The following is a 12,551-nucleotide window of genomic DNA, read 5'->3' as shown; positions in this document are numbered from 1 at the left end:
GATACTGGTTATGTTGCTAATATTTGCAACTCGAAACAGGGACTACGGATTAAGCGAAGACTAGCTAAGGACGAGGTGACGATGCACGTGGGAAATGGTTCCAAAGTCGATGTGATCGCCGTCGGCACGCTACCACTACATCTACCTTCGGGATTAGTTTTAGACCTGAGTAATTGTTATTTGGTGCCAGCGTTGAGCATGAGCATTATATCTGGATCTTGTTTGATGCGAGACGGTTATTCATTTAAATCTGAGAATAATGGTTGTTCTATTTATATGAGTAATATCTTTTATGGTCATGCACCCTTGAAGAGTGGCCTATCTGTGTTAAATCTCGATAGTAGTGACACACATATTCATAATGTTGAAGCCAAAAGATGCAGAGTTGATAATGATAGTGCAACTTATTTGTGGCACTTCCGTTTAGGTCATATTAGTGTAAAGCGCATGAAGAAACTCCATACTAATGGACTTTTGGAATCACTTGATTATGAATCACTTGGTACTTGCGAACCATGCCTCATGGGCAAAATGACTAAAACGCTGTTCTCCGGAACAATGGAGCGAGCAACAGATTTTTTGGAAATCATACATACTGATGTATGTGGTCCAATGAATATTGAGGCTCGCGGCGGATATCGTTATTTTCTCATAGATGATTTGAGCAGATATGGGTATATCTACTTAATGAAACATAAGTCTGAAACATTTGAAAAGTTCAAGGAATTTCACAGTGAAGTGGAAAACCATCGTAACAAGAAAAAAAGTTTCTACGATCTGATCATGGAGGAGAATATTTGAGTTACGAGTTTGGTTTACATTTAAAACAATGCGGGATAGTTTCACAACTCACGCCACTCGGAACACCACAACATAATGGTGTGTCTGAACGTCGTAATCGTACTTTACTAGATATGGTGCGATCTATGATGTCTCTTACTGATTTACCGCTATCGTTTTGGGGTTATGCTTTAGAGACGGCTACATTCATGTTAAATAGTGCACCATCAAAATCCGTTGAGATGACGCCTTATGAACTATGGTTTGGCAAGAAACCAAAGTTGTCGTTTCTTAAAGTTTGGGGCTGCGATGCTTATGTCAAAAAACTTCAACCTAATAAGCTCGAACCCAAATCGGAGAAATGTGTCTTCATAGGATACCCAAAGGAAACGGTTGGGTACACCTTCTATCACAGATCCGAAGGCAAGACATTCGTTGCTAAGAATGGATCCTTTCTAGAGAAGGAGTTTCTCTCGAAAGAAGTGAGTGGGAGGAAAGTAAAACTTGATGAGTTAACTATACCTGCTCCCTTATTGGAAAGTAGTTCATCACAGAAACCGGTTCCTGTGACACCTACACCAATTAGTGAGGAAGCTAATGATGATGATCATGAAACTTCAGATCAAGTTACTACTGAACCTCGTAGGTCAACCGGAGTAAGATCCGTACTAGAGTGGTACGGTAATCCTGTTCTGGAGGTCATGTTGCTAGACCATGACGAGCCTACGAACTATGAGGAAGCAATGATGAGCCCAGATTCCGCAAAATGGCTTGAGGCCATGAAATTTGAGATGGGATCCATGTATGAGAACAAAGTGTGGACTTTGGTTGACTTGCCCGATGATCGGCAAGCCATCGAGAATAAATGGATCTTCAAGAAGAAGACATACGTTGATGGTAATGTTATTGTCTACAAAGCTCGACTTGTTGCGAAAGGTTTTCGACAAGTTCAAGGAGTTGACTACGATGAGACCTTCTCAACCGTAGCGATGCTTAAGTCCGTCTGAATCATGTTAGCTATTGCTGCATTTTATGATTATGAAATTTGGCAAATGGATGTAAAGACTGCATTCGTGAATGGATTTCTGAAAGAAGAGTTGTATATGATGCAACCTGAAGGTTTTATCAATCCAAAAGGTGCTAACAAAGTTTGCAAGCTCCAGTGATCCATTTATGGACTGGTGCAAGCCTCTCAGAGTTGGAATAATCGTTTTGATAGTGTGATCAAAGCATATGGTTTTATACAGACTTTTGGAGAAGCATGTATTTACAAGAAAGCGAGTGGGAACTCTGTAGCATTTCTAATATTATATGTGGATGACATATTTTTGATTGAAAATGATATAGAATTTCTGGATAGCATAAAAGGATACTTGAATAAGAGTTTTTCAATGAAAGACCTTGATGAAGTTGCTTACATATTGGGCACCAAGATCTATAGAGATAGATCAAGATGCTTAATTGGACTTTCACAAAGCACATACCTTGACAAAGTTTTAAAGAAGTTCAAAATGGATCACGCAAAGAAAGGGTTCTTGCCTGTGTTACAAGGTACGAAGTTGAGTAAGACTCAATGCCCGACCACTGCAGAAGATAGAGAGAAAAAGAAAGATGTTTCCTATGCTTCAGCCATAGGCTCTATCATGTATGCAATGCCACTACAAAAAATACACTTCTGTGATGATACGTGTTTGTCACAGTAGGTCGCATTTTTTGTCATGCATGTACATCCATGACGATTTTATGACAGAATCAAGATAGTCATACATGTGTTGTCATAGAAGTGTTCCATGACATTACCAAAATTATCATCACGGAAGTGTGCACTTCCATGACGATAAATCCCGCGTCACAGAAGTGCTTCCGTCAAGGGTGACCGACACGTGGCATCCACCGTAACGGAACGTCGTTAAGCTATCGGGTCGGGTTTTGGATCCGATAACCTGTTAACAGCCCCGACCAATGGGGATTTTCCACGTGTAAAATCATCATTGGCTGGAGGAAACACGTGTCGGCTCATCGTTGGGACAGATGTCATCCACTCATTGGACAGAATGTGCCTATGATACGTCGACACGTGGCACGGCCCAAAAGAGGCCCATTCCTGTAAAAAGGCCGGCCCATTTGACTTGGTCAAAAGGTGGCGGGCCGGCCCATGTAATGCATGTTAACGGCCTGTTCGCATATAGCTCATTTACAGCCCGCTAACCCAAGCCCCGTTATGCCCTATCCGAATTAGGCCTAGTAGCGTCATCTGGGCCACCCAATATGATTCCAGTCCATTTTCACTTCTGGCCCATGTATGGCTTATGATGTCTTTCGGCCCATATGAGGCCCTATGTAACTCTTGGCCTATTTAACGGCTCGTGGTGAAACTGGCCCGTAATGAACAGTGTATCACTTTACACCCATTAATGGCCCATGGTGAAACTGGCCCGTAATGAACAGTGTATCACTTTATACCCATTAACGGCTCGTTATTCCGTTGGGCCGTTTCCAGCCCATGTTATCTTTCGGCCTTCTCAGAGCCCATTTATTCTTGGGCTCATTTCCAGCATTCGTTTACTTACGGCCCGTTACTGTCATTTTCTGCTTGTGGGCCAAATTCAGCCTGTGGTTACAGTCGGCCCGTTTGTGGTCCGTTAATACGTTGGGCCGTTTTCATAGTGTCATCAAATACGACCTATTAATGATGGCCCGTTATGGTCGGCCCATGAACGGACGATTCCAACTCTAGCCCGTTTACGGCCATAATGCGGCCTGTTATTGGCCCATGTTTGGCCAATCGATCATACTGCCCGTATAAGGCCCATTGATGATACGGCCCGTAGAAGGCCCACTATTTCTATGGCCCGTAGAAGGCCCACTATTTCTACGGCCCGTAGGAGGCCTAGTGTCACTATAGTAAATATTAGCCCATGGTTATTGTGACCTAGTTTTAAAAAATAGGTTATTGCAGCCACTAGCAAACCGCGGAAAAAAAACTGCAATGACTACAAGCAAACAAATAAACAAGACAACAAGGAAATAAATAAGCAAGCAACTTACGCTAGGCTATCATGGCTATCACACATATTACATCCACTGGGCATCAAAGTTCGCCACCAGTGCAAATAAACGCGCCGACAAAAAAATATACAAAACTGAGAGCACTTCAGAAGGCACTAGGCCTAGCCAGGTCGGGCCCCCCAAACAGCTGAAGAAGCTGAGTAGACCTCAGTTGTGTCAACGATAGATGCATCAACACTAGATTTAAGGCATGATGGTGCGCACGGCAGTCCTCTGACATCTTCATTGCATCTTTGACTTCAAGTCGGAGCTGAGCTGAAGTAAGCCTTTCCGCTTTAAGTTGAGACTGAAGAAGTCGAACTGATTGAGGCAGCGACTGCACAGAGGTTGTCTCACACCTGCTAGTGAGTAGCTTCAACTCACTGTCTTCATCAAGACAGGACCTTGGGGTCATCTCGCTGTCCTCAAGATGGTTTGGCTCACTATCTTTCCTAAAGTTCTGCCTGGCGTAAGAGATACAAGTCTGAAAGAGAAACAAGGAGACACGTAACAGGTTTCACAATTATATAAGCAAATAAATGGATCTGTTCTGTATAAGAAGCATGTTTTTACAACTACAATTTGAAACTGGCAGTTGTTGCAAACATCCAATCAGATGTAAACAGCAAAGCAAACAAAAGTGAAGGAAATGATGTCTATCCAAATCTATACTAGAACAAAGTTTGAAGGCTTGAGAAAGATGAACTTACATTACATGTTAACACGGGCTGGACAAAGCCCTTCTCCATGTTGATGGAAGGATAATTCAATAAATTCCCCAAAGAAAATTCTTTATAAGCGTTGCCGTTATTCTACATTTTGCAAAGAGTAAATACAGATCAAATAATATTGAAAGAAACAGAGGATAATGAAGCTCAGGTGCAGACTGATGATACATAATCAAATAGCAATTAATTAAGTACATCGTTACAAGGCAAAAGGGAGAGAGGTACTGACAAGAGCAATGCAGAGCCCATTATTGTTTTAAAATTGTATGATCCTTTGAGCAAGGAAATTCATCTGAAACTAGTTTTCATACAAGAGAGAAGGTAAGACACAAGCAGAAATTTAGGAGTTCAAATTTTGAATTGATATCATAGACAGTACCTGACGCTGGGCTCCCAGCAGTTCTAATAGGGGTTTGGCCACTGGAGTAGGGGTAAAGTGTGGTACAGTTGAGCCTATGTGTTCTGTGGCTGCTGATCTATCTGATTTAACAGGTATCACTACCTTTTCTAAATACCTATTTTGTACTCCTTGAGAATCTGCACTCACCCTCTTCCTTTTGGACATCTATTACGAAAGAACAACATTTGACTGGAAAAATATAGTGTGACGACACATGGAATAGGTACAGAAAATGGATAGGTATGACATATACTCATATATGATGCTTAAACTAAGTAGATGGTGTAACAAAGTAGAAGTAATGCAAGAGGTCAGATGCAAAATATATGCGACCAATACAACTTTGCAAAGTTAGAGCAAGCACCTTGATGGGTGAATAAGATATGCATCCTCCACCATGCCAAGTTTGTTAGCCAGTGGATCGTTCCGCAATATTCCTTTCGTACGCCCATTCTCATATTCATTTTAATAATGTTCAATATCTGACATGTATGAAAACATAAAAATAAATGAAATTTTCTTTGTAATGTAGAAGTGATTAAACCCATTAACAGTGGCGGCACGGGCGCCTCGTTCTTCTATCCGCGCCATCACAGGTACCGACAAAAAAAGCGCGTTGGCTACCGCGCGTCTTCCTCGCGACCCCCGCCTCCTGTCCTACCGCCGCCGCCGATGCCCGTGACCTAGCCCGCGTGTCTCCCCCACGACCCCCGCCTCCTCTCCCGCTGCTGCCGCCGCCGGCGCCGGCGCCAGAGAAGCTCGCCTCCGCGCCCACAAGCCTCGGATCCGGGACGAGGAGGGGTGGATGAGACGGGGGAGGAGGAGGAGGAGAGTGTGGGGGTGTCTGGGGAGGAGCGAGGGGTGAGAAGATGAGAGGGAGAGAGAGAAGAGGTGGTGTAGCAGGGCCGGACCGCCGTCCTCTTCCACTCCATCAACAGGCTTTCTCAACAGCAGGCTGCACCACCGCTCGAAAGCCACCGGTCTTCTTCCACTCCATCAATAGTTAGTTAGTCAGCCGCCTCCCAATGAACAACACACAGTCTGGATACTTCCTTGGGTCAATTCCCCTGTTTTTTCACTGTCATATTCATCAGCAATTTCAGCGGCAGGGAGTGCTTGCCATAGTGGAAACGAAGCAAGAACTGGATGGAGCTCAGGATTTTGCTACTACCTTGCTAATAGCTTTGTGAGGTAATTTGGCTACCTATTTGTGTGTTTCTTTTCTGCTGTACCGATGTCTATTTTAATTTAGAAAATAGAAACATGAAGTGTGATTTAAGCATCTCAATAGCAGATGTTGTTAGCATGAACATAATGTGTACCGTACCTACTGTGCAAGAGAGCTGTGCCTGTGTTCCATTGTTGCTGATGTAGTAGCTTTCAATTCGCAGGCATGTCACCGATGGCAAGTGCAAGAAGAAAGCACCAAGGAAAATCCACAAATCCAAGAGGCAGAAGCATAAGCGCGTCCTGCTCAATGATCTCTTGGGTGAACTTATCAAAATGCTAGGTGAGTTAAATAGGTGTGCATCAATCACTAGCCCCCTCGACACCTTATAGATTACGTCACAGCTAGCGTTGCTTCAGTGAAGCTGTCTCTTAATTTGGGGGGTCGTTTCCTTTTCCGTGTGGTTATTTGGAATGTCAGAGTTGAGCGTGGGTATGTATAAATCTGGGTCATGCTGTTACTATCCATGTCCAATTGTCCAAGTCATGCTTTTGGGGTGAATACTGGGGTTCAGTATGTGTCATGGATTTCTTTAGTAGATCTCAATGAATGTTTATGCCGCTGAAAACGTGGATGACCTCATTGAAAATTAGTAACACCAGAAGACCTCTTGATGTTTGTTGACAATTCATTACATTGTGCATAATTGTCAGCATATAAAACTGTGTAGTACCTGCATCCATTAATTCCAATCTTTTTCTAATCCATCTGTCTCAGGCTCTCAGCCATGCATCTTGCATCAAACTGTATGTGCCTTGGAGTATATTGCTTCTTATATTGCACCCATTATTAGTGAAGAAATTGCGAAATGCTTACTATGCATGGTGATTATTTAATCAGAGTAACATCTGACATGAAAAGGCACTTCAAATCAGGGCTAATTTTCAAGCCTGAATACCTTTTACTTAGAACAAAGTACTGGTACATCTTCTCTATTTTTAAATGTAGCCATCCCACTCTCCCTGGAAGCCCCGCCCCCTGCTACATTTTCATGGTCACCGCCCCCAGGAACGGCTACAAGATGAAGCGACGCACAAGGTTTCTTCTCGCCTTCTTCTGGTTTTTCTCTTTGATATCCATTTGTTGCCTTGGGTATTTCTTGATTCCTTCTCTGGTGTGTGTGTGTGTGTGTGTGCGTGCGCGCGCGCCGGGTGGGAGCATCTACTGCACTAATAGAATGCCAAGCATAGGAAGAGGCTCCCCAAGATGATATATGCTTCTTCAGTTTACGCACATTTTTTAGAACTTTTTTCACCCAATGATAATTCATTACTGCTTGAACTCTCCATGGTCAGACAATTTGGTTGGTGTCATGTTCTGAATGCATGGTGATATTGAGCACGTACAAGGCTTTCTGATTCAACCGCAATTTCCAGGGTAGTTGTTCTAGCAGGATATTGTATTTGTTACGGAAAACACGGATGATAATTACATGATATATTATTAATATTAAACTGTGTTGTTTCTCTGAAACTAACTTGGTATTTCAGCTATGGAAACTGATGTTCTAACCTTAGTTCCATAGATGAATCTTTGTTGTCTTTTTCAGAAAGGGAATGTCTGGTATATCTTTCTTTGTGGATTTATTCAATGAGTTTTCTACATTGGGCTGCATTGTTAAGAAAGAGTTTGATGATGCCACAAGAGCAAGAATTAAAAGTCGTTTGTAGAACCATGTTTCCTCATGGCAGGAGGCGAGCAATACTTTACTATTACAATGTTCATTTTCAATACAATCAGAAGTATGACACTGATTGTCAATTGTGCGTTCATGCAGGTTGCGCGTTCATGCAATACTTTACCCATGAAATAGAAGAGTTGTGCAGGCGTGTGATTCAAGTTCTTCGACGGAATGGGCCCAACTCATTCAGTGAAGAAATTTCAAGGTTCTCTTTCGGAACTGGTTTGAGCTTCTATAAGTTCAGTTTGAAGAACAGTATCACAGAATAAGGAATCATGAAAATAATGAGGTAACAGCAGAGGGTGAGTGTTGCAAAAAAGATTGACGACTGGAGCTAAAAACACGCAAGAGAATGTACAGAAAAGCCTTACTTTAGATTTAGCCAGTAGAGCATGTGCCCTTCGCATAGGGATAATAACTTTTAGTAAAACAGCAGCACCGGTTTGATTCAGGGTATACAATATCTTACAAACAGTCAAGGATTCACCAACTCACCAGTCAAGCATGTGTGCAGAAGTACATTCCTACTCATCATGAGGACAGGTGTCAAGAAGGAACTAGGGATACCCATAGCATTTCCCCACTGTTTAATCAATCTTAGTGGAACTGGGTGGTCATGTAAATTAGTTTCACTTGGGGTGCATCCATCAGCCTCCTTAACCACATAATAGACAGTGGAGCTGAAACTTCCCCTCTTTTTTTAAGAATGCCTAGTCGGGTTCTTCTCCTACCAGTATCGAATAGAACTCGAAATCGAATTTCATTGCGGGAAATTAAGATTTCACGAGGGAGGAAAAGGGGGTGGAGAGTCGTACAACGCATTGGTGGGATGAAGATCAGAGAAGCGAATGCCTCTCGTAATTGATTGAAAAGTGCTCTGCTGCTTCAAATATCATGACAATTCAAATACAAACTGCAGGCCTGTACTTACGGTCAGAGATGATGGCTGAACATTCCTTATTTCCAATAACAATACTTTCCGCTTGAAGGAAGTTTCTTATTGGATTACATAATGCTTCCAGATCATCTTCGTTCTGGTCATAGCTATTCTGAGTTGTCATAGTCTTCAATGTTAGGCATCTAGGTGCCCTAAGCAGCTTGTCATTGACTGATTGATTTAGAAAACACATAGATTCCTGTTTCGCCTGTAGATAAAGTATGGTTAAATAGTTATGGAATTCCTCAGGAACTGTGTCCTGAAGTTTCCCACTTTCGAAGAAACTGGAAACCCATAATAGTTTCCTATGGTTATCTATGATCTCTTCTAGGTGCTTGGCAAACTCATACTCCCTGTGTGAGGTAATATATAAGATCTTTTAGATCATTAAAGTAGTGATCTAAAAAGTCTTATATTATTTTACAGATGGAGTCTTCTTTACCACTTATAAGCAACATACTCACTGAATCTACTCACGCTCATTCTGGAGTGATGAAGAATTGAGATGATAATGGAAATAAGATCCATGACATGTTGTTCCTAAGATGTGCGACTGATTGCAATGGAACAATATGCGGATGCACAAGTTCTTACCAAAACAGAGGTAGCACGGTCTAGAATATGGGACACCAAACTGCAAGGGACTTAGGAAGAATTATTGTGTGTTGAAACTGAGAGTTGAAAGGGAAGCTAGCAACTGGTCATGTATATCAGACACCTATCACAAGCAATTGATACTGATAGAGTCCAAATACTACAGTCAATTGTGATTCGAATAATTCTAAGCTTAAAAGAACCTCGAATCCAACAACATTTTCCGCGCACCATCTACTCGATGGTATGCCCATATGGATTGTTTGATCTCTTCTCCTCTGCAGACTGCAGGTGCAAGTCCCCCGCTCATTGAGGGCGTGGTCAGATTGCTTAATGAGTTCTTTTATTTTTGGGATTTTAAGGTGACTATTGCTTGAGCACCATAGTTGATTGCTATTTATTTCAGATCAAATTTCTCAATCAATTTTTCCTTCCAATTGAAATGAAATATTCGGCAAAATAGAATGATGTATATTGCGAGACTATGTACTGTAGGATTTATTTGAGTAATGATGTGAAGGCAATGTATAAACTTGGTGAATTCACTTCAGTTTGCTGATACTGACATACCGCTATGTGTCCAGCAAGTGTGATTTGCAAGTCATATATAGTATGTATTCACAAACTTTTCTGTGTGTTCCATTGTACTAAGTCGAACATCCATGAGCACATATTTGGTTCTAATCAGGTATCACATATTTCATGCTTGCACTATAGTTTATTTCTCCATCTGTGCATCGTCAGTCTTGAGTACATGCTCTTGTGCCTGCCCAGCTTGCTCTGTTACTGAACTTGCCCTCTCTTCCTAAAGAGCAGACCTGATTTCCTTTATGTCCTTGAAGCAAATACCACAATGTCAGCTTGAATTTTTTTAGGACACACACAGAGCCAGAATGTAGATATGGGGTTTGACAGAAAGAGTACACACCGATTTTAGGTGCTGTATTTTAGAAGCGAGCCCCTCTTTTTCACGCCTACAAGCTCCTGCAAGTAAATCAACCGTCAGTCAGCATACTTTTATATTCATTGCTTGGAACAACAAGCTGAATCAACTGAAATTACTCACGCTATGGCAGGTCTTGGTGAACAAGACTGCAAACTGCTGATAAAAAAGAAAATATCATGTTGTTAGACACCCATTTATCTGTGGTAGATACATTACTGTGCAATTGATGCATCAGTCTCACCAAACGATGTTGTTCTGGATCTCATAGGATCACCTGCATTTCGTTGGACTTTCTATGAAGCTTACAAACTAGGATGACTTGTATTTATAGTGACTACAACAGATCACTAGCCCATGAGTTGTAGCCTCCGTCCCAAAATAACTGTCTCAACAGATCACTAGGCCGATTTTAGGTGCTGTCATTTAGGGTCCTAGCTTGGTTATAAATCAAATCAAGGCTTGCTTACATAATATGAATGAATGGTGCAAAACCCATCATGCATCTAGTGGTAAATAATCTTTATTTTGCAAATAACATCTCTTATTGGGTGTTCTTCTCTGAATATAAACCTGATGACCCCTAAACCTATTTTGGATTGACAGATAGAGTACTGCATAGTGAGATTTATGAGTGTGACGCGGAGAAACAAGTATGGTGTCTGATTATATGGTCATCATCACATTTGTCTGAAAATTTAATTGCAAACATGGTTACAAAGTTACAGTATTCAGAATTGATTCCATAATCTAATTCGTTTATCTATCTATTTCACTTCAACCTGTCGCTGCTTTGGAACTCTCTTTGTCATCAATGATCAACCTAGACCCGCGAACGTGCGTAAGCTAGATAAGTGCACACATAAACGCTCAGGAGGCGTGCCAATGGCACGCCCCAACCACTAGTATTACTTGATAAGCCGCAAAGATGATAGAACCATCGGCGCAAAACCATGCCAGCAGCTGCAGCTCCATCATGATCTGAGCATGATCCATCCACCGAGAGGGCCATCCACCTGGCCGGCGGAGGAGGCCATGGTGCAGGCGTCGGCTCCCTCGGCTTCGGAAACAAAAAGTAGAGTATGTGGCAAGATCACATGAATCATCCCAAATTAATCATATAAAAATAGCTAAAGAAAAGCGCCAATATATGTGCCGATGCTACCACTCCAACCTTTTTCTTTTTACAGGAAAGTAGTTGTTATCTGCTACTATAATGCTAACATTGCTGGCTTGCACGCATCGAACTGTGACTCAAAGCCAGTTACTTGCTGTTGCACGTAGCTTAATTATTTGTTGGCTGTACTTGTTATTTGCCAACCTTCTGTTGCAATACCCGTTGATTGGTGACCAACTTACAGTTTCCTCATAAAAACTTTCAAAAGAATTCATGGTTTGATCAAGTTCGGGTCGGGAAAAACCAGGTCGGCGGCCATGCACGACCTTGCCATGCGCCTGTCGTCTCCAACGGCAACGGTGCCACCTTCCCTTCCTTCATGCTGTACACGCCGGAGTGGAGCTCCTCGCTGGACTCGTTGTCCGAGTCGTCACGCTTACTGATGAAGTAGATGTGGTCCTCTCGAGCTCCAACCAGCTCACCAGCGGGAAGCGACTTCGAGCAGCCTTTGCTCACGAACAGAGCACGACCATCCAGCGTCTCGATCTTGCTCCACCGTCCGTGGCCACTGCCTAGCCCCGCCGCCTCAAAGACCTCGAACTTGGCCGGCGCGGCGGCGTGCTCCATCACCATCAGAAGCCGATCGCCTGATGAGACCAGGTAGTAGTAGTAGGACGGGTCAGCCCTGTGGTAGTACGATTGCTCCGGCCTGGCCGGGGGTTCACTGCATATGCACTGCATGTATGTGACATCGCCGGCGGGGAGGTTGTCTTCCAGGACGTAGAGCTCAGTCCGGCATGGGTCATTGTGTACTCTCGTTAGAACGTAGAGCTTCCTTCTGAAGAGCGCAATGTCGACGACGCTGTCCAAGTAGTGGGGCGGGTCCCACTCCCACGCCATGTAGCGGCGGCCTCTGGGTCCGCGGGCAGAGAGAGCGACCTTCTTTGACCCAAGGTTGACGCCAGTCCGGACGGCCACGACGTGGTCCGCCACCACCACCTTGGAGATGTTGCCAGCGAAGGGGGGAACCGCTGCCCTCTGCCTCTTCGACGGCCTCGAGGGCCAGAGGCAGTCGGGGCTGATGTGCTGAGGGGT

Source organism: Triticum aestivum, chromosome 2A (assembly GCF_018294505.1).
Source record: "Triticum aestivum cultivar Chinese Spring chromosome 2A, IWGSC CS RefSeq v2.1, whole genome shotgun sequence".
In the NCBI taxonomy this organism is placed as follows: Eukaryota; Viridiplantae; Streptophyta; class Magnoliopsida; order Poales; family Poaceae; genus Triticum; species Triticum aestivum.
Note: the sequence above shows the minus strand (reverse complement) of the source record.